This window comes from Mus caroli, unplaced genomic scaffold, assembly GCF_978045245.1.
Source record: "Mus caroli unplaced genomic scaffold, Mus_caroli_1 scaffold_6, whole genome shotgun sequence".
In the NCBI taxonomy this organism is placed as follows: domain Eukaryota; kingdom Metazoa; phylum Chordata; class Mammalia; order Rodentia; family Muridae; genus Mus; species Mus caroli.
This window is the reverse complement of record NW_028227261.1, coordinates 99,914,351-99,938,349: the sequence shown is the minus strand read 5'-3', so window position 1 is coordinate 99,938,349 and position 23,999 is coordinate 99,914,351. Positions and strand designations below refer to the sequence as shown.

General features: G+C 42.5%; 1 pseudogene; it reads left to right on the top strand.

The window, feature by feature from the left end:
- The first annotated feature begins 9,563 nt into the window (after positions 1-9,563).
- On the top strand, positions 9,564-10,497 carry LOC110292895 (outer kinetochore KNL1 complex subunit ZWINT pseudogene; annotated as a pseudogene).
- The last annotated feature ends 13,502 nt before the right edge of the window (positions 10,498-23,999 follow it).

Below are 23,999 nucleotides of genomic sequence, written 5' to 3'. Positions count from 1 at the left end.
TTAACTTTAAAATTAGCTTAGAGAAACAAGTTTCCTTGCTTCATTTTCATAATACTTAACTCTGGTTGATTCCTGCCTGTCTGTCCCACTCCTCCTTTATCTTCCTTCCATCCCTTACTTCTCACTACTCATGTCTGCCCCCTGGAATTTCCCCTTCCACTTCTGTTCTAATGTGCACTCTATTAGATTTTTGGATGCCAATGCCCTTCCTTAATGCCTTTATACCCATCTCATGGTTTTTTTTTTTTTTCTAATTTCTTGGCTGTATCTACATCTGTTCCCACCATCACATACAAACACACACACACACACACACACACACACACACACACACACACATTAAACCCTCAGAAGCTAGGATCATCACATATGATAGAACATGTGAGTTCTGTCTTGTGGAGACTGAATTACAACTCTGAACACAATGTTTTCCAATTGTATCTGTTTTCTTGTGAATTTCATAATCCCACTTTCCTTTATAGTTGAATGTGATTCCATGTGTATTTGCACATTTTTATTATACAACAACTGTTGATAGGCATCTAATCTGGTTCCATTCCTGGCTTTGGGGAAGAGGGACAATAAGCACTGCTTTGCAAGTGTCCTTGTGGTAGAATATAGAGTCCATCCAATGTATGCCCATGAGATAGCCCTAAAAATGACATATTTCTGTCACCTACAACCAAATAGGTCTGGTTATTAAAAATAGAGATGAGTTTCCAATAACATTTTTTAAATGGCAAAACTATAATGAGGTACCAGGGTAAGCCTTTGGAACTCTATGGACAACAGACCTACTCCCTCAAAATCTTTGATTCTACCACCAAGTAATTCAGACAAGATCTTGAGTTCTTTGAGGCATCATTAAAATCAACATTTTCTTTCTTTGAGGGGCTCGGGGGATAGTTCAGCAGTTAAGAGTGTATATTGCTGTTGAAGAGGACCCGGATTTGTTCCCAGCACCCACATCAGGTAGCTTACAACTGCCCTTTGCTTCAGCTCCAGTGGATCTAGCGTTTTCCTCTGGTTTAGGATTCTGCACTCAAGTGCATGTGTGCACGCACTGTACACATGTCCACCCATACATTCTCACAAATAAAAAGTAAAAATAAAACCTTAATTTTAAAAACTAGATTATCTTTCATGTATTTTATGTATTTGCTGACAATTTCAAAATGTGCACAACGTATCCGGATTGTATGTACCCCCTGTACATTCCTTGTTGTGTTCACATCTTCTCTGCTCTTTATTGTTATCATTACTGTTGTTTGTGAATTTTGTGGCCCACTGAGTCTAGTTAGTGTTGCCTGTTGGAGTGTTGACCGATCATGGCTTGCTCTTGAGCAGGCAGCCATAGCTGCAGTGAGTTTATGAGTTGATGGCTGTTCTAGGTCCAAAGGACAGTATTTTACAGCACTATTCTCCATCTGCTGACTCCTCCTTTTTCCAAATTCCATTCTGCTATGTTCCCTGAGCCCTGGTTTGGGCAGGGGAGAGGGTGAGGGAGAAGGTGAGATAGACAGCCCAGCTGAGCACTCAACAGTCAGTTCTCAGCACGTTGACCACTTATGACTCTTTGCATTGACTTCTGACCATGGCAGAGAGAAGCTTCTCTGGTCAAGGTTAAGGGCAGTACTAATCTATGTGCACAAACATAAATGTTTAGAAGCTAAAATCCTAATGTTTACAGGAGTTGCTTCTCAAACACTCTCAAAATGTCTTCACTTATGGCTTAAATCTAGCAAAATCAAATAGCATTTTGGTGGTGGGATAATGCTAAATAATCAAGATGATCTCAGAATCTCCAAATGAGTTTTATGCTGTTAGGATCATTGTTTTCAGTTTTTTGTTTGTTTGTTTGTTTGGTTGGTTGGTTGGTTTTTTTTGGTTTTTTTTTTTTTTTTTTTTTTTTTTTTGGTTTTTCGAGACAGGGTTTCTTTGTGTAGCCCTGGCTGTCCTGGAACTCACTTTGTAGACCAGGCTGGCCTCGAACTCAGAAATCTGCCTGCCTCTGCCTCCCGAGTGCTGGGATTAAAGGCGTGTGCCACCACGCCCGGCTGTTTTCAGTTTTGAGATGAGAAATTTAAACTCAGAGATGTAAAGTAGGTCATTCACCATCAACCACATTTGGTCAAGTTCATCCTGTATCTCTTGACATTCAGAATATTTCTAACATAATTCTCCTTAACAGATGGCATCATTAATTGGGGGATAATGTATGTAGAACCAAAATACAGAGATGAACATAAAAGAGCAAAGAGACTCTCAGGTTATGCATTCAGTCATGGAAATTAATCACTCATGTAGGGAAGGGAAATAGAGACTTATAGAATATTACCATTTTGACCACACACACACATACACACACACACACACACCTACTGGATTAAATTATTTGAGATTAAACTATATATGTGAACCAGGCTTTCATATTCTTAAAAAATTCCAATGATGAGGTGGGTTAATTTGATATAAAGATCAAAATTTGGGATCACTAAGGTAGAAGTTTGTTTACCTGTGTATATCATAAGCCATATTATAAATAAGTAGAAAAAATGCTTCTCAGTTATATTGATTTGACATCAGCACAATCATTCAAACAACTAATATAGGTCAACTATTTCAGCAACAGTTTATCCCATGATTCAACTAATATTTCCTTGTAAGTTGTTATATCCTGTGTCTAATACATGGGTTAAAGATGGTTCAGATGAAAATGAAGGAACCCTAAAGGAGAGTTGATATGTACACACATGGGGTTTCAGTGAAATTGCGGCTGGTGTCTCAGAAAAGAAACTGGCTCAAATCAAAAAGGGTTATTGGAAAAAGAACTTGAACTGGGACCTGTACTTAAGCAATAGGAGGAAAGTCAACTTCAGCAGATAAAACAAAACAAAACAAACAAACAAAAAAAAAACCCAAGCAAAAACAAACAAACAAACACAAACAAAGTGCCATGAGAAACAAGAAAATAGCAATAATACTGGTGATGGAAGTAATACCAGTAAGCATGTTGTAAGTACTGTGTGTCGATTATGGTTATAAATGCTTTCATGTGGTCACGCATTTGATTCTCGCAAGAAGTCAATGAAGCTGTTACCAGATTCTGTGATTTCCCCACTATATAAAGGAAAAGATTCAATTACATATAGGTTTGATATACCTATCAAAGGTCACATAGTGAATGACAGGGAGAAGTTATATTTTTACATAGTATATTTGTTGAATGAAAGGGTATTTGATGCTTGTTTTCCCATTTCTCTCTCACTGCCTCTGTCTCTGCCTCTCTTTTTCTCTGTGTGTATCCATGTTTTCAAGTGTGTGGAAAAAAAATACATGTGGGTGTCTATGATGTCAGGAACATGTGGGTGTCTATGCTGTTACCCTCCTACCTTATTCGATGAAGTGGGGTCTCCCATTCACACCCAAGGCTGGCTGATGTGGCCGGTCTCACTTAGCCAGCTTGCTCTAGGGATCCTGTCTATATCTTCCAAAGGCTAGAATTTCAGGACTACTACACCAACCCAGCATTTACCCGGGATCCAGGAATCTGAACTCCAGCCCTCATGTTGGTATGGGAAGCATGCGGGAGGTTCAGAGAGGTCTTGACCCAGCTCACTCAGTGGGTTGAAAGCAGTGGCAGAATGCTAGTCATCGGGATAGACACTTTCCACTGTGCTGGGCATGCGGCATGGGATAGACACTTTTCACTATGCTGGGCATGTGGCATGGGATGAGAGGGGAAAAAACCCACCATGCCATTTTCTGTCAGTTAAAACTTCTGTAGGGAAAATGTGCTATCTTAACATGCAAACCCAGAGCTGACCCCTAGCCAGGAGATAGTTCCTGAAGGCATGAGGACAAGTTACAAGAAGGGGGACACCAAGCAGAGAGGAGTAGACGTAGTTTGGGACAGATTTTATCAATAAAAAATATTTTCATCAGTAAAATGGTGCGTTTAGAAGAAATGGGCAAGAATTCTTTTATCTTGGCTATTCTTATGATCTCAGGCAAAGGTCAAAGCAGAGATTGGGTCTCTGTATGTCTCTACATCAGGTGGACCAAAACACAGCCGGCCTTGAATAATCATGGCGCAATAACCCTGCATCTAGAGGCCAGAAAGCATCTGTTAGATAAATGGAAAAGGTAGCGTTCTTTGATTGAGTCCTGATTCTTCACTTAACTACCTCAGGAGCTGCTGAGAAAGTTGCCTGATGCATTTATGGAAACCTCCAGGACCTAATCAATTTCCTTCTTCTAAGAGAAAGGCCTTAGCAGGAGAGAGCATCATTTTCCGCAATGCTGCCAAATGAAGAAAAAGACAGAGCGATCTATGGCGACAGCCACCTGGACTCTTCTGGTTTGTTGTTGGCTGTTTCTCTTTAGACAAGCGAGCCCTGTCTGACCCCAGAGGTGAAGGCCTTCCTTGTGTTAACAGGAGAGACAGGGTCATGTGCACTCATTCTGTCATGCTGTGTTTTTTAAGTCTGGGAAAAAAAAAGAATGTAAAATGTGGAAGTTGGCGGGCGGGGGTTGGGGGGCGTGTAATGCATTGTGACTGATGCCACTGTATCTATCTCATGCAATATTTAGCTGCTGTGTCTGTTTGGAGCCCTGAGAATAGCAACAGTTCTCAAAATCAAGCCCCATCTATGGCTGAACAAAGCAGATGGGGATATTTTTTCCACATAGCAACAATGATTGGGTTTATGTAGCATCTGTCCTTGGAGAACCTCTGAGAGACGTTGAGAGTCCTTTTTTAGATCACACTGTAAGTGGTTTATGAGAGGCCTGTGAGATGCCTCTGTGGGTTAATATGCTTGCCCTATGAGCCTGGGAACCTGAGCTCAACCTCTAGAACTCATGTTAAATAAAATAAATAACCAGATGCATTGGCACAGATCTGTAAGCTCAGAACTCACACCAACAGGAAGATGGGAGCTGAAGAGTAGACTCTACACAAAGCTTATAGGCCGGCTAGCCTAGTGTATGCAGCATAACAGAAATTACAAAAAAACCTGCCTCAACAAGTTTGAAGGAAAAAACTGACTCCCTAATGTTGTCCTGTGACCTCTATATGTGCCCTATGGCATCCATGTGCCTATGCTCACACATCATACCACACCAGCCCCCCTCACACACAGACACACACATACACCATCACTCCACACACATCCCCTGACATACCACCCTCCCATACACACCAATACAACTCCCCCTACATCTCCCACACACACATGCACTTGTAAACAAAGGAAGTCAATGAGACCAGTTAAAGGGATCTAACCTACCAGTTTTTATCACATAATGAGGCACACCCTAGTCTCCTGATATAATGATTTCTTTTGTCAGGAGTTTCACTGCTAAAGCCAAGGTTGTGCCTGATTCAGGGACCAAAGAAGAACACTTAATATGAACCTGCAATTTGAACACACCGGGAGCAATCTAGTGCATACAAAGGCAAGAAAAGACCTCTGCAATTTGTTAAAATATCAGAGCATACTGAACACAGTTAGAGAAGAGACTTAAACATGTGGAAAGGGAGGTCTACAAAGGAAAAAAGAAAGAAAGAACCCTACAGTGTCGGGCTGGAATAGGACATAGAAAATCACCTCACAACACTATTTTTAAATGCATGTGAGTGAATGCTGAACTGATAAGAGATACATACGGATGTAGACAGGTTCTAATACATTCTTACCTGTTTCTTATCACTGTGTGCAGAAGACATCTAGGATCAATGATGTTCTTGGCTATAGAATTTTTCCATTGATGGGAACCAAGGCTCAGTGAGCAAAGGTTTCAGTGCCCCCAAAGTTTTGGCAACATGAAGTAGGAAAGTGCTGAAAGAATCCAGAGACAAGCAAAAGGGGCTTCTTGGCTTGGAAAGGTTCCTGCTTGGCCAAACACAGGGGCACTTAGACATCAAGACAGGTGATTCTAAATAAATCCTCTAAAACATAGATCTTCGCATCTATACTAAGGAAAGTGAAGGAGAGGAACAAAGGATAAGAAAATGAGAAGAAGAAGAAGAAGAAGAAGAAGAAGAAGAAGAAGAAGAAGAAGAAGAAGAAGAAGGAGGAGGAGGAGGAGGAGGAGGAGGAGGAGGAGGAGGAGGAGGAGGAGGAGGAGAAAAGGAGAAGAAGAAGAAGAAGAAGAAGAAGAAGAAGAAGAAGAAGAAGAAGAAGAAGAAGAAGAAGAAGAAGAAAAGAAAAAGAAAAAGAAAAAGAAAAAGAAAAAGAAAAAGAAAAAGAAAGAAGAAGAAGAAAGAGAGAAGGTGAAGGAGAGAGAACCCTTCACTTTGGTGAAATGCCAGCTAATAAATGTAGGGGCATGTTGAAGATAGAATTAATTCCCATCATGGTGGTGGTGGCTGTAGATGAGGATGACTGATGGATGCGAGGAAAGGTGACTAGTATCTTGTTGAAGTGTATTACATTGGTTACTTTGGACACTGCATACAATTTATCTATCAGATGTGAAGAAAAATATGATTTCTACAGTGGAGAAATGTGGCACAAATCAGTTTGACAAGGAACCCAAGATTTAGTCGCACTACAGGTCTGAGATGGTGATATTTGGTGACTCGCTACAGTCTGCCTTGAGAGAAACAAAATGTTTACTTTGGTGAGGTATCTGTCAAGAGCCCATTGCCTGGATTTGGTCACAGAGAGATACAAAACCAACACAGATTTGGGGGATATTATGCTTTGAATATAAAGTATCCCTAATGGGTTAATGTTTTGAATGCATAGTCTTTAGCGGGCCATTTTGAGAATTTGTGGAGTCATTAAGAGGTAGGGCTTAGTGGCAGAAAATTGTTCACTAGGTCCTTGGCTATATGTTATCCTTGCTCACTTCCTGCCTCACTCTCTGCTTCTTGGTCCACCATGATGTGAAGAGCTTCAGCCATTCACCCTAGAACCATGAGGGAAGCTGTGCTATCAGGCCTTCCCATCTTCAACCCTCGCGATGGACTGAATCCAAAAGCCAAAAGAAGTCTTTTTCATTTAAGTTGCTTTGGACACACATTGCCCCAGCAGGGCAGAAGTAACTAGGACAGAGGAAAACCTGCCAGTGTCAGGCTCAAGAAAGACTAGGAAGGAGTGAGGAGCTTAAGAGATGTGAGACCCAAGAGGCTGAAGCAGGAGGGTTACAAGCTCAAGGTCAGCCTGGGCGAATTTGTAAGACCTCATTGCTAAATAAAAAGTGAAAAGAAGCTAGGGATGCCGTTCATTGTTAGAGCACTTACATGCGGTGCATGAATTTAATTTAGTCTCTCTCTCTCTCTCTCTCTCTCTCTCTCTCCCTCTCTCTCTTTCTTTCTCTCTCTCTCTCTCTCTCACACACACACACACAGAAGAACAGAGTTATGCTTAGGGATATATGCTGAAACATTTGAAATAGCAAAATAAGAGATACATACCGTATCCGTGATTTTCTTGTCATTGAAACCAAACCTCAGACAAAGCAACTTCTGAAAAGAGGGGTTAGAGTGAGGGACAGCCCATCACGGCAGGGAACGCATTGTGGCAGAAGTGTGAGGCTGCTTGCTTAGAGCTGGCTGGATCAGGAAGCAGAGACAGGGTAGGAAGCAGGACCAGTCTATAAATTGTAAGGCCTGCTCTTCTTCAACTCACTCCCTCCAGCTGGGTCCCACATCCCAACATTCCACAATTTCCCAAAACAGCACCACCATTTTGGGATCAAGTGTTCAGATACATTTTACATTTAAAACATAACTCTCATTAAGTGTTCATCAATTAGAAATTATTAAGTAAGTTACCACATGAGGAGACACATAGTGACAGATACTATAACATGCTTATGAATGAGATAAGTCAATATACTGCTGGAGAAAATCTCTTATTTTTAATTTTTTTATTAAATTTTTACATAATATCTTTTAACATTATTTCCCCTCCCCCAACTCCTCTCAGCTCCTCCCCTCTCCACTCCCCATCTAACTTCATGTTCTTTCTCATTCTGATGGAGAAGTTGCTCAGCATTCAACCAATAACCAGAGTGTATTCCTACTTGCAAAGAAATGGAAAATGCATACACATCCAAAGAGAAATAGATGCTGGATCTGTACATACTTGTGACTACCTATGAAATTCCAAGGAACACACAAATGTATGTCAGTCTGTTTTTAGATTTACTTAGATTTTTATTTTATTCTCATAGGTGGTTAGCCTCCATGTGTAGTTGTGCAACACATATGTGAGGTACTCACAGAGGCCAGAAGAGGGAGTCAAATCCCCTGGAACCAAAGCTAGAGATGGTTGTGATCTACCATGGGTTCTGGGAATCAAACCTAGGACCTCTGGAGACAGAAGCCAGACCCCGTAACCACTGAGCCATGTCATGAGCCCCTTTTACAAAGTGGACAGGGTCATTGTGACCCAGAATCTTCCTTGTGTTGTATAATACTCATTTTTTATTCTTTTCTAAAGGTTTAAGGATAACAGGAAGAGTTCGACTCTGTTGCATTCACTCATTTTGACTATAAGATCTCCGCAAAACACCATTCTCAAGTATCGTCTTCATCAGTCAGTCACCTACCCATCATGCTTATATTGTAATACATTTCTGACATTGGAAGACACAGTTGCCCCCATGTCTAAATCTTGGGTTGATCTCATTCTATGCAATGGGGATGAGGCACCAATCTGGCATCTGCTGTACCCCTTCTTCTCAGGGCTTCAACTTTATGGATGACTAGCTGGAGTTCAGAGGGAGGACAGAGCAGTTTTGACTAAAATCACACACAGTGTGATTGTTGACAGTGTTGACATTGTTGACAGTGGGATTGTTGGGATAGCTCCTCCCCCTAGTCTTGTTCCTGTCTCAGAATACTTGAGATACGAGAAGAAACACTAACTAAATGTATAACCTAATAGGACAATGGGTATTCTGTGTCCTTTCTTTAAAGAACCATTCCTTTATGACCTTCCTCAGTCCAAGGACACACCTTCACAGAGATTATAGAATGATGACACTTCCTTCAGTGGTCTCCAGTGGTTGCAATTGGGTCACAAAATTCTGTATTATGGTAAAGGTGGTGTGTTTAACTGGAGTTCTGAAGAAACCAAGATTAGCTATCACATCTAGACCCCCACCACTTGCTTGGTCTAAGGTCTAAGGAATATTAAGTAAGGAATATTCAGGTCCTTGTCTAAGGAATATTAAGTAGCTCAGTGTCCTGAACTTGTCCCCTTCTCTGTAAAGCAATAGCAGCACCTCACAGGGTGTCCATGGGACTCAGGCAGAATCATAAAAATGAGTTGCAAACTATTAAACTATAAATGTAAACTTAAAACACTTCAGAGAGCTATCACATCTTCTTGGATTCATTGAAATGATAATACTATGAGCCTTTAAGGATACCTCTTGCTATCCCCAAGTCTAACCTTTCTCTACTGTGGATCTTTAAGACTTTGGAAAACGTCACAACATTTAAAACTCAAATTCTAGACTTTTGTTTAAAGTTAGGTAAGTTTCTCAACTTCAGGCCGAATTTGAGATGATTGTAGTGAATTAAAATTTAGAAGTGGGGGCAGTCCAGGAGAATCCAAAGGCGTGGTGGGCGACAGAACCATGGCGGACGCGGAGAAAAACGCTGTTGCGGAGAAAAACAACGCTGTTGCGACGAAAGAGGTTCTAGCTGAGGCAGCAGCCATTCTAGAACCTGTAGGCTTGCAGGAAGAAGCAGAGCTGCCTGCCAAGATCATGGAGGAGTTTATGAGGAACTCGCGGAAGAAAGACAAACTGCTTTGTAGCCAGCTTCAAGTAGTGAACTTCTTACAGGCTTTTCTGGCTCAGGAGGATACTGACCAGAACGCAGATGCTTTGGCTTCTGAAGATGCAAGTCGGCAAAAGGCAACTGAAACTAAGGAGCAGTGGAAGGACATGAAGGCCACATACATGGATCACGTGGATGTCATAAAATGTGCCCTGTCTGAGGCCTTACCCCAGGTTAAAGAGGCTCACAGGAAGTACACAGAGCTTCAGAAGGCTTTTGAGTAACTCGAGGCTAAGAAGCGGGTCCTTGAGGAGAAACTTCAGCTGGCTCAGAAGCAGTGGGTACTGCAACAGAAGCGTCTGCAGAATCTGACAAAGATTTCTGCAGAGGTCAAGAGGCGCCGGAAGAGGGCTCTGGAGAAGCTTGACGGATCCCATCAGGAACTGGAAACCTTGAAGCAGCAAGCGGGACAGGAACAGGAGAAGCTGCAGAGGAACCAGAGCTACCTCCAGCTGCTGTGTTCCCTGCAGAATAAGCTGGTCATCTCTGAGGGCAAGGCTGAGGAGAAAGATGTCAAAGGGCGAGCCCTTACAGTCAAGTCCAAATCTCCTTAAAGATGAAAGGATGAGAAGAGAGCCGTATTCATACCCTGCTTGGGCTGAGACCAGAGCGGTTCCTTCACTGTTGTATCTCTAGGCCAAAGCCTGGAACTTTGTTGCCTCTGTACAATCCAATTCTCCAAGCTGATTCAATCTGGCATCTCTTGGCTTTTCAGTGAACTGTTGTGTTTTGTCTCATGCTAACTTTGACAGTATATTCTGGCTTGTTCTGTCTTCACCTGTGTCTAACTTACTGTCCCTGCAACCTGTCTCTGTAAAAGTGTACCAGTGAAACTGTCACACACATGCACGCACGCACACAGGCACGCATGCCACAACCACCCTTTTCTCTCGCTGATCTTCAGTAGTCTCTCCTCTTGTCCTCTCTTTTTCTTTGTCTTCTCTCCCTACCAGATGTGAAAGCAACTTTATGCACCTGATGTAATTGTTGCCTCAGAGGATTACTGCTGCGTAAGTTCACCCTTTGTAGTTATTAAACTCTGGCTGGCTGGGTCAACTCAGCTGTACTGGTTCATAACCTGACTTCAGGTTGACTGATTCAAAGGGGCCTCTCTTGGCTTCTGACTGAACTGCTCTGCTTGGAAAGTCTGATGAACTCCAGGAACAGAACTGTACTGACTGCCCTGACTCAACTGAACTCAACTACACCAAATTCATTGGTTCTCTCTCCTGTACTGCTCTTAAGTAGCCTCTCTTTCCTGTGCTGTCCTCCTGAGTCGTGCTGTCAAATCTCTCTCTGATTCATCACTTTGCCCCTCAATTAGACTGGCAATTTCAAACATGGCACTTAACATTTCAGTTGTAGTCACTGAATACTGCATTCCGAACTTGAGTCTATTGAATCCAGAATGTGAATCCATGCCTTTGTGACTGTGACCTCACTCTCTTCAGTATTGTGTAAAAGTTTTAGGAACTCTCCAAGTAAATACTTGGTAATTGCTCATTGATAGAAAAATGCTGTGTAGATAATAAATAAACATATAACTATAAGATTAAAAAAAATTTAGAAGTGATCATGTCTTTTAGATGGGGCATACACAGCTGGACACAGTCCTCATTCATCCTATTTGTCCCAAGCCTCATTCATTTACACTTCCTGTCTTCAGCCCTTTGAATTGTAACCTGTAGCTACCAGGCCACTATGAACGTCACCCAAGAAGAACTCAGACTCACCAACATCTGCTCTATAGCCTGCTTACTTTATTTATTTAGAATACCTTGACAAAGGCAACTTAGAAGGAAGGGTTTGATTTCAGCTCCCCATTCAGTCCACCGTAGGAGGGAAGTCCTCATTGGTAGAGGCTTAGAGAAGCTGTTCACATCCACAGTCAAGAGAAGAGAGAAAGGAATACATGTGTGCTCAGTGCACAGCTAGCTTTCTCTAACATGGCACAGGGCCCAAAACCAGGGAACGGTGCCACCCTCTTTCAAGTTGCGTCTTCCCACACCAATTTTGGCAATCGTGACAATCCTCCATAGACACACCCACAGGTCAAACTGACCTAGGCAATCCTTACTGAGACTCTCTTCACATGTGATTCCAGATTGTGTCAAGTTGGCAATTTAAACTAACCATCACAGAGCTCCTTGCTCTGTAATTCACATGTGCCCCACACAGCACACATGGGGCACTGGGCTCATAGCTAAGCCCATTTATCTTCTACAAAGATAAGAAGCAAAGGCTCTTATTTTCCCTTATTAGGAAAAGCTCTAAGTTTCAAAATAATTAAAGGCTTCTATGCCTTCATTGGGGGGCTTAGCTCCTTTGCCCTCCACCCCCTTACTTTCCTTAGGCAGTTCTGCTGCCTCTGTATACATTAATGCTGCTCGTGGACTTCGTGTTTATGGGAAACACCACCTGATGGGGTGGTGATATCTCAGAAGAGTACAACCCACAGAAGCCATTGTGTTGTGACTAGAAACCCAGATAAGGTTCAGGGGAGACTGACTGTTCACTACCCCCATTAGAAGCAACAGATAGACAAGATTAGGGATTCTCTATCTCTGTCTCTATCTCTGTCTCTGTCTGTGTGTGTGTCTGTCTGTCTGTCTCTGTCTCTCTGTCTGTGTGTGTGTGTGTGTGTGTGTCTCTGTCTCTCTCTCTCGATGTTTCTGAGTGTGTGTGTGTGAGAGACAGACAGACAGACAGAGACAGAGAGAGACAGAGACAGAGACAGAGGGAATATGAGCATCACATAGTAAGCAAGTGGTATACCTCACACCTCCACAAATGGAGACCCCTGATAAACATGACCAATGCAGTGTTAAGACAAATGGATTGATAGGCTTTGAAAATAAGAAGCAGTGATACACAAATACATTCCCTTACTTATTTTGTCATTCAACAAACATCACCAAGTTCCTGTTGTTATTCTTAGTATTTTATAAGCCTTTTAGATAAAAGAAGCTAATTTATTAATTAACAATAAATAAGTCCATTTTCTGTGCCCAGGACGCTCGCCTGACTATCTTTAATTATTTGTATAGTGAAGTAGCTCAACCCACATATCAGTTCTTTCAGCTTTAAAATTGGAATAACGGGCCACGGAGACAACCCAGTGGGTTACGGTGCCTGCTTGGAAACCTGAAGGCCCAAGTGTAATCCCTGGGGCCCACGTGGTGGGAAGAGAGAATCAGCTCCTACAAGTTCTCTTCTCACTTCCACACACATAACCAATAATTAATAAAGATAACACTTTAATGGGTTTTGTGAACCTGAATGAGGATTTTTTAAGTTCACATTCCTTCAACTACAACAAACAGCAGCAGAAACTTAATAAACATGGGGTTAAATGGAGCTTTACAAGAATGCCCTAAGGTCTAGAGAGATCAGATCACTTGCTCTAGAAGGCAGTTCCCAATTTTTTCACTACAGATCAGTGTGTCATTATAGATCACCATAGCTGTTCTTCTGGTCTCCTGAGTCCTGAGCTACACCAGGACACCTTTTTTTTTTTTTAGTATCATCTCAATCACTATATAAATTACTATAGCACAATATTGAGTTCTTACATATTTAGATTACTCCAATACAAATCTTAGTCCCTGTCACCCTGCACATTTTGTGTTACATATTTAAAAACAACAGTCTTAGGAAGAGTTGGTTATCTCCTCTAACTTGCCAAGGGAGTCCATTGCACCACACCCCTTCAAGAGTTCTTGCATTCGAATGTTTCTTTTAAACCAGAGACAATGTTGTTCTCAAGTCCCAGGCACTACCTAGAAAAGGCAACTGTCATCTATTAGTATGTAGAGGTCCTGGGCAGCACCAAGCATTCTACAGTGCAAAGGACAGCTCACTTGACACAAATACATTGACTGGGTTCAACATGTTCACCTGCTGCTTCATCAATGTGCAGCCAAAGGAGGTTGCCAGCCCATCAGATGCCCCTTATCTGCTCCTCCTTTTAAGGTCCTCTTGCTCTTCCTTTGAGTGAGCCCAGGGGGTTAGTTTTTGTTTTCCATCTTCCCCCTACCTAGACAAGTATACTAGTTGCTCTAGGTCTATGTGCCGGAAGCTGTGTACAGCTGGATTTGCTGGACCAACTTGATACACACTGAATGAGAAGTCCCCTCAACAAAAGCAGGGGGGTCCCTGTGGCTTTTTCTAGCTTTCCAGACCTTGTTCTGACTCCACATGTAATCCAGTGTTTTCTATAAGGCAACCCTCACTTAAAATACCCAGCTCCTTTTCAAGGTTCAAAGAGTGATGAGGAAGAAGGAAGAGGTGGGCAGACATGGCATTTTCTCTACCTAGGGACCAGTCATGGCAACACAGGATGCCTCAAACTCCTCTATTCTTGTAGTCATCCACTCATCCTTAAAGGAGAATATTTCATGTGTTGATTTTGTAAAATAAATTTCTTAAATGAAAGAATGAAGATTGAAATCTCCAAGATTTTGTTTTAAAAAGCAGAACAAAGAGCAGTAATCAAACAGCACTTGTAAGACTCTTATAGGAGATGCCTTGACAAACAGCTTGTCTTTACTTTGGCACATTTTGCATTACCCATCCAGGCTGTGAGTGACATATTTTTGGCTTAGAATTACTGAAAAACATCTGGCCTGGACTGTCATGGGCCATCCCAATTGGGGACTCTCTCTTGCTATATAATACCAAGGCAGAAGATATTCCAGTCATGTTTAGGGCAATGTAAGTGCAGAGGCTAGTCGGGGTCTTCTCCAAAAGTCAGCAATCCAATTCCAAATGGACTAGGTATTCCTATATCAATACCTGGCATTGGGTAAAAATGAAATGTTGATAAGATGAATGAATGTTGTGAATGAATAAACAAATCATGACCATCCTCTGAAGGAAGATCTGTTGCCCATTTTGTGATAATGCCAATCAAGGAGTTGCCAAAAAATTACAGAATTGGTAATGGACTAAGCCAAAGCATGAACTATGGGTCATCTTATTCACCTAGTTGTAAACAACTTACCTAGAGTCAATATTCACCCCCAAACTTCTTTATTTAATGGAAAAAGTTTAATCACTATATCTTAAATGAATTACAAAGTGATCTAGCAGGGACATCAATTGGACCAACAGCAATCAGCATTAATAACAGCAGGGAAGTTGGGAAATGTTATATCAGGAAAATATTGTAAAGGTTTCTTTATTGGGGGGATTATTAGAGTTCTTAATTTGCTAGTCCATGGCAAGAATAGAATGCATTCCTCAAACCCAGATTAGGAACACGTTATGGGGAGTGTACAATACCAACATTCTCCTATACTTCTTTCTAAAAGTATGAGGCAGTCATTTTCAGTTGTCTTGTCTCAGCTGCCTGATTGGATGGTAGCCATAATGGAGAAATCATCTTGCTTCATCTTCAGAATGATATGAATATTAATAGCTGTTCTCCATCATCTGAGTACCAGGTACCAGTATAGAGAGTTGGCAAGAGGAGCTGGCTCCAAGCTTATTCCACAGTAGCTAGAAGGAGTTAAAAATCAAAAGAAGAAATTGTCTGAAGTTGCTTCACCCTTACTTAGAAAAAGTGCAACTTTCTGGAAATAGCACTGCCAGAATGGACACTTCCCCCATTATCATAGTGGCAGTTACTTTAAAAAAAAAAAAAACAAGTAATTAGATAAATAAAGCCTGGTGGAATGCAAGGAACAAATAACACTGAAGCTGTTGCTGTCCTCTTTTATGACAGAAGTATACTGAGCACACTGGAGAGCATGCCTGCAGGCCCGTGGCATGTGAACACTGAGCATTGCTTTTAGCCTAATTCCTTCACCACTGGTATGCACAGAGGTCATCTGTTAATAAAGAGGAAGATGAAACTGATATGATGTTCATATCAGGCCTTCCTACCTGGACAGCCAGAGAGAGAGAGAGAGAGAGAGAGAGAGAGATTCCATGAAGTTTCAATTTTTAGTTTCAAACTGAAGGTATGACCCAAACTATTCCATAGCATCTATGGCCTCTTTCTTTTCTTTTTGAAGTTTTAATCAGAATATTATGTCCCTTCAACATACAGTCTTTTTTGAAGTTTAGAGGAAAATAGTTAAGTCATAATTATCTAGCCACTAACGTCACGCTGCTAATGCCTCAAGTGCATAAAGCAGCTGCAGGGGAAGGGGTAACCATCAAAATAGCATCGAAAACAGAGAAAGGAGCAAGGTGTGCTGTGGTTACACAGCTATAATTCCAGCCACTGGAGTGGAGGCAGGAAGGTCAGGTCAAGGCTCGACCTACCACATAGTGAAATCCAGCCAGCATGGGCTACCAGAAATGAAGGGGAGGGGGAGGGACGGGAGAGAAGGGACGAGGAATAGAGGGAAGAGGTAGGGAGCAAAAGGAAAGGACAAGGAGGACAGTTCTTCCGGCTCCTTATACTGCTTCTACCACACTTAGCATGATGCAAAGACTGCACATCTTGGGAGCTCAGCCAACATTGGGTCAAGTAAGATGTCTCAGGGGGGTTGCTTGCTCTGCAAACCTGATATCCTGAGTTCAACTCTGAATGCCAGACTATAAGGAGACAACAGATACCCCCGAAGTCATCCTCTGACCCCCAAACACAGGCCATGATATGTGTGCACATACATGTGCATGCCCACACATATGCATACAATAGGTAAACTAAATAAAAATGCTTAAAATGAAACCCAACTTTGTCATGTATAATGGGGTTTTTTTGTTTTTGGTTTTTGGTTTTGGGTTTTTTTGTTTTGTTTTGTTTTGTTTTTTTGGTTTTTCGAGACAGGGTTTCTCTGTATAGCCCTGGCTGTCCTGGAACTCACTTTGTAGACCAGGCTGGCCTCTAACTCAGAAATCCACCTGCCTCTGCCTCCCGAGTGCTGGGATTAAAGGTGTGCACCACCACGCCCGGCACCATGTATAATCTTGAACAAGGTATTTAGACTTTCTGTGCCTCAGTTTCCACTCTGCAAAACAGGGTAAAACTGGAAGTTTCCTTCCATATATAAAGCATAAAGTGCACAGGGACATAGTTGCTACAAGGCAAGCCTTTGATGAATGTTGGCAATAATGAGGATTATCAGCCATGTGACCACGAAAACTCACATTTTCTCTATGTATAAAATTGACATCATCACCTTCATCACCTTCACCAACATCATCAGTTTAGGGTATAACAGGGAAGACCAAGCTGGGCAAAGGATGGAAGCCGAAGTAAAAACAACATAAACACTAGGAAAATATTCTCTTGCCTGTATAATCTTTGTGCCTTCAATGGAAGGCATTTCCTTCTTATCCCAAGGCCCGGAATTCACTTTCAAGAGACTGGATATTTCAGTGTACAGTGCAGTAAGTGTCTTTCCTAAGTACTGATATAGGAAGCCTGGGTTCGAATGGGCCCTTCCAATTCTGGTGAACAGTTCCATGTGCGATCCAGTGACTGAAGCAAGAACCAGTGTGTTAGCAGTGACTATCCAACCTAGCCACTTTTGACCTGCCAACAGACTGCTTCTTGGTCCACCGCAACATAGTTACCTAATCCCTGCACCCCCTCACCTCCCCTCATAATTCACAGCAATCATACTATTTCACTCGAGTATCATTTTTTTTGTCATAAACAGCCTCTTACACTCATCCATCCACCCTTGTCTAGTGATACGCAACTCCTCCAAACTACAGACGGAGACGTTGCTAAGTATGTAAATTCGTGTGCCTCCCCACTCTAAACCCTCCAATGCCATCTCTCAGCGCAGCCCCGCCTGCCTCCCAGTGAAGTGCGCATGTGTGTGGAGCTCTTGCCTACTCTGGGTTTAGAATATCATCTTCATCATTCAGGGTTCTCTGCCTCTCCTCTCCCCACCCACCCCTTCAGCTCCACATTTCCTTGTTTGTATTCAACACGTCCCTGCTTGTGCAAGAAACGCAAAGGATCCTACTAAACTCTTTTCTTTATCCTCTTTCCAGAAAAATGGGCCAATTCACAGCTGCAATCCTTGGGAGGATTTCCTGTCTGGGAGCCTGAAAACTGCCAAGAGCAGAAAGCAGCAGCCAGCCAGCGGCCTCTGTTGTCGTTGGCCCAAACAACAATAAAAACAACCAGTAACACAACAAAACACGCCACGTGTGCTCAGGCACCCACGAACACGCCCACAGAACCCAAACAAACTGCAGGGGAAAACGCTGGGCTGCTTCTGGCCCTGCCAGGCATAACCCTTGGCGGCTGGCCACAGCAGCTCCCTTCCCACCCCCAACCCCACCATCTGTCACCAACACACTCTAGCTCCTGTAAGTGTGGCGACACAGTCCACGGAGGCTAACAAGTAGCAAATGGAAAGGAAGAAAAAAAAAAAAAAAGCCACCGCAGTCAGTGAGAAGAGGCGGCTATGGCTTTGACACCAACTGACAAAAAGCCGGGGAAATTCAAACGGAAGGCTTGCCCTACAGGCCTTCAGCTGTGAGGTTTGAGCTGCTGGGCAGGGTGTGCGGTGAGCCAGGCTGTCAGGGGCGACCTGAGAAAGCCTATGGAGGTAGAGCTAAGCGGAGGACTTTCTGCAAACTCGATCCAAGTGAGACTCTTAGCATGCAGGCTAATGTTCATGGTTTGCCCGGCGGGCTTTCCTGCTGGGGAAACGGGAGGGAAAAAAAACAACCAAAAAAAAAAAAAAAAAAAAAACTTTCTCCACTAAAATTTCTGAAGGAAGCATTTAATCAAAACAGTACCGGTAATGTAAGACAGGTGGTATAATTCCCTGTCAAACTATCACCCCCAAAGAGGACACTCCCTGCTGCGTTGCCTTAGAATTGAGAGCTGTTAGGCTAGTTAAAACCAGTTAATGCTGTCACTTATGTCTGGAGTATTTGTCATTTTTCGCTCTATTATTTTTGTAAATCTATTTGTTTGCCAAAAGCACATCAAAAAGAGAAGGCTGCAGACAGGATGAGAACCAACTGCCAAGTACGTAACTTGGTCATGGGCACTCTGAACAGATAATCATCTTGGGGTTTTCATTGCCATTAAATGCAGGGATTTAATCCTTCGAAACCCTAAAAATGTGGATCTGTGTTCCCAGGTACTTGACAACTACGACACATGTTCTGTAATACTTCTTCTGTGTGAGAGATAAACCTAGCTTAGAAACTGGGTGTGTTAGTGCATGCCCACCAGACATGCCCCATACGCAACCTAAGGGCCTCATGCACCCCAGGAGTGCCACTCAACACACAAAATCATGTATCCACTTGCAATACTATGATATATGTGTGTGCACATATTTTTTTTTCACTCTTGTGCATGAGTTTTATAGACATTAGCATCATGTCACAAGTCAAAATGTTGGACTCACCTGCCCAGGTATAATCCTAGCACTTAAGGGACTAACACAAGAGAATTGCAGGTTCAAAGCTGTCTGAATTCCATAATGAGAATCCACCTTTTAAAAAGAAGCAAAAGAAAGAAAAGAGAGTGGGGAGATGGCTTGGTAGGTAATGTGCTTGCTGCATTAGGATTGGAACCTGAATCTACATAAAGCCACATGATCTAAAGCAGGTCTGCAGTCCAGAGCTACTAGGGTAAGATGAGAAACTAAGACATTGTCTCAAACAATATGGAAGGCAAGGCCAATGTCCAAGGGTATACTCCAATGGTAGCACTCCAATGCAACAGAATGCAAGAGCATTCTCTGTCTCTTTCTGTCTGTCTCTGTGTCTCTGTCTCTGTCTCTCTCTCCCCTCAACAAGTCCAGTTTGTCCTTCACATATCCATATAATCCTGGGTACGGGCTCATCCACTCTAGCACAGCTGACGTATCAAGGGAACACACCCTTAAAGGAACTGACTCACCCATCCTCCAAGCCATCAACCATCAACGACACCTCAGTGCAGGGTAGGAGCTCATGAACCCATTTCCAGTCCATGCTAGAGTGTTGGCTAGCTTGCTCTTGCCACACAAAGATTTTATTTTTTAAAGAAAAGAAAGGAATAGAGGAGTAATGAGGGGGTGGGGGTAAGGGCATAGTGGAGAAAGAGTCTCATGTTAGGGGAGTTTAAAACACCCACAGTGAAAATGTCCACCCTTCAAAATCTTGAGACTGAGCCTGCCAGCCTTCTGTCCTAGACAGTGTGGCTCTGCTAAGCCTCTACCACCTCATGTTGCCTTTTACTTCCTACCACAAAACCACAACTGCTATAAACTCTCACTCCCGACTCTTCAAAAGTTATTAATTAAGCAAGCAAAATCACAGTACATTTTAATCAAGATAGCAAGAAACAAAGACAGCTTTCATTCCGTTCATCTGTTGATTGAGAATCGTTAGTCTATCATTCTTTTTGTAATAGTTTGATTGCTAAAAAAATAATAAAATAAAATAAAATAAAAACTCTAGAAAAGAAGTTCTGATTCCCTAAACAACTCTGACTGACGGCATAATAGCTTAGCTCATTATCCCTAATCGCTAGAGTAAACATATATTTACAAATAAAAACACACACCAGATGTATTTCCATCCACAAGGTGATGCTGTCAACTAAAACAGAGACTGTGCACTGAAGTATGGCATCCATCATTTTAAAGACAGATCCACCACCATCGCCCATTGGTGATACACAGAAGAAAGCCACTGTGTGCAGGTGGCTGTGCTACTTACTGCCACACTCGGGAGAAAGGGGTGCAGTGCTTAACATGAACTTCAGTGTCAGAAAAATTAGCTCCAAGTATAGGCTCTGCCTGACAGCCTGGTACCTCAGTGTTTTCATCTGCAAACTGGGGGCAATAGCAGCATCTACAGAACTGTCTTTTATTAAATGAGATAGTGAACATGAAAGTGTTTTCTGCATAGGAACCCAGGAATGTAAGCTCTTTTTTTCCATACCCATCCCTTCTGTTCAAAGCCCACTCTATTTCTCCCAGAATGATCAATGTTTAAAGAGACAAGGAATTCCTCTCCTTCCATCCTCTTCAGGAGGTAAAAGTCAATTTGATGGAATTCATAATATTTTGGAGACCAGTCTGGCCCTTCACATGAAAGTCCCACTTGGGATTTTTCCTGTAATGAGAGGAATTCCCCAGAGACCGCCTTGATTACTTTTTCCTGTGGAATCAGACAAGCCCCTTCAAAATCTCCATACACACATGGCTCCGCTGTGAGTGGCTTTAACATCATGAACTAGACTTCATCCGTCGCTAGGAGCAAAGCGTAAATTAATGCCTCACATAGTGTTCATAACATTCATTCATTTGCCAAGTCAGCGAGTGTCCTGACTTCACCAAGCATGTGGTGACCGCAGGGAGCAGACAGACTTGGCACAGGCAAGAGGTGGGTGTGGCAGCAGATTTTCCTACAGAGTAAAGAAATGCTTTGTTTTTAAAATGGGTTTTCAATTCTTAGGATGTTTCCGAACTTTGAGAAGAACCGACCCTCATGAAAGGATAACATGATAAGAGCCTGGGGTCTCCTTCTCTTCCTGTCTCAATGCACAGACAGGAAGATGGCCTTGGTGGGTCTTATTAGAGGCTTGCAACCAGATACAGTCTCTGCATGAAATATGTCACATTTTAGCCTGACCTACACTGGAAGCAGCCTGGATGGGTCCCACTCTGAGACTAGCCACATCATCAGATGTAAGAGGAAGTTCAGTCCCATACCGAACTAAGGCCCAGAAAATAGACAGCTGCAGTTCTGAGGGCCTCTGTAAAGCTGGTCTACTTGCTGGTACGTGAAGACACTACTCATCTTTGTCCACAGTCTGAGCTCTCCCACTTACTCTGTGATATTCATCAGTTCCCTCTCAGCTCTGCTGTAGCTCCCTCCCGCTTCTAACCTCAGAACTTACTCTTTCTCCCATTGCTCTTTGGGCTTGAGGATGAGACCTACGGTCGAAGCAGCATCTCTTTCCATAGGACTCACCTCATATACATATACTGCTGTGGGCCCTGCTGCTTGAAAATGGCCTTGGTCTCTATGCACATGAGATCCATACTAGGGCTAACATCCTTACCAGTTCTATCTGTTGTCTTTGAACAGTTTCTGAATATGATCATCCACAACAGGTTAACCAAGAGTGGCTAGGTTCAGATGGTCGACAGATCTGAGTAAGACTCCTCTCAAATTGTGGAACACCATAGCTATGGATGAGGTATATAGATAGATATAGATAGATACAGTAGAGATGAGGGAAAAAAAGGGTCCCACCTACCTGACATGAGATCAGAACTTGAGCTCTGGTTCCTGACAAGGTTAAACGTTGAACAATATCAATGTCCTAATGCCTCCAGGCATCTTGCAGGCACGTGAGCAGAAACAGCTATTAGACATTACTATATCTGCATCTCAACCCCCAGGACCAATAGCACTGACCTTTCCATTAATAAGTCCAGTATACCATCTCTGAAGAAATGTAATCATGCTCAAGTTATGCCTCATGTCTGAGACTCTACTCTTCCCACTTTGCATTTCCCTGCCAGTGGCAACCTAACTCACCTGGCCCGGATTGATCCCAGTTATCCAGGCATTGGAAACTGCAGAGTTGGAAAACTTTGTGGGCCAGGATGCGTACATGCAGCCAAGCTCTCCGTGGGAAACAGGCACTAGAATAGCTGTCTATGTGGACACCGGTGAGTTGGTGAGGACAGTGTGGTAGTATAGGGTAAGGGGACAAGACAAGGGATGAGTCACAAATAAATTAGAGTGGGGCTTTGTTGGTAAAACACTTGCCTGGCATTCATGGCATTCTAGACTTAATTCTCTGGAGTACATAATCTGTGTAGAGCAATGCATACCTAGAATCCCTGCTCCCTTAAGTGACATAGAAGGATCAATAGACCAAGGTCATCCTGGGCTACAGAGTAAGTTTAAGACCAACTTGGGATACATGAGATCCTGGGTTAAATAGATGTATGTAAATAAATAAATGAGCTAGATAAACTAGCATTTCCTAGAGACACAGTAAGGACCAAAGAATAGACATGTTAGCAAACTCTTTCTGACTTCACTCAGATTCAAGGTGAAGGCTAAAGGATGGAGGCCAGACATCACCTTTCCAACCTCAACTACTTGATTGAAGTTGTCCATCAGCAGCAATGGTTAAATGCTGAGCACTAAAGATGATGGAGAGGCTATAGCTGCTTCATGCCTTACACCTCATGTCAGGTTTGTCTCTAGAGGGAAGAGATGTGGGGAGGCAGAGCAACCTGAATGGGGCTTCTGAGAGCAACATTTCCCAGAGTCAGTCCATTTCAGGCAAAAATACCCCCCTCTAGGTAAATGTCCATTCCCAATGTTGAACCAAAGCAACACTAACTTCTGAAACACCTGTACTTGTTTCTTTGTCTACCTTCTACCAGGTTCAAAGCTGGGATAGAGTTCTTAAAGGAACTTTAAGAGGCATTTGGGATAGTGAAACTTTCATTTGAGAATGCCCAACTGGATACCACTTCCTTCTTGCTCCCGATTTCTGTTTTTGGAAAGATCCTTAGAAACTTGTCGAGAGATGAATAAACTAAAGTTGTGAGAAAAAAAAGTATTTGTCCAACACTGCATGGAGGAATTAAAACCAGGAAAGCCAGGATCAGAGTCCAAGTCCTCAGAATTTTGTAAAATGACTTTTCAACCTTATCCCAATCTACAAAGACTCTGCTTCAGTCCCAAGAAGCAACCATCAGAGGAAACTGTGATCATGTAGAGTCATGGTCTCTTGAGGGGTGTGACACACTATGTGCCCCACAAATATATTCAATTATTATACACTAATTAAAAACCCTTCTTAATTTTTTTTAAAAAGCAGTTGGGAAAATTTATCTTTGAGTGATACTATATTTGGGGTTTGAGACAAGGTCTCCTGGAAGTCAGGCTCTATACCCAAGCATAGCCTTGAATTTCTGATCCTCCTGCCTCCATTTCCACAAGTGCCGGGACTACAATTGTGTATCACCATGCCTGAGTTGTACAGCACCTATGGGGTTCAAACCCAGGCCTACATGTGTACAAGGCAAGTATTCTGGTAACTGAGCCATATCCGCAGCCCTGGCATTGTAGTTGATATCAATTATGTTATTTGTCATAGCAAGCTGGTTCACTTAGATCTTCATCCCACAAGTACTCATGAATTTGTACTATGGGCTAGCACCAATTTAGGGAGTTAAGGGTGGTACACAGGCTTCTCTGTCCTGGTACTCAGTTTAGCAAAGGATTTAGACAATAGCTT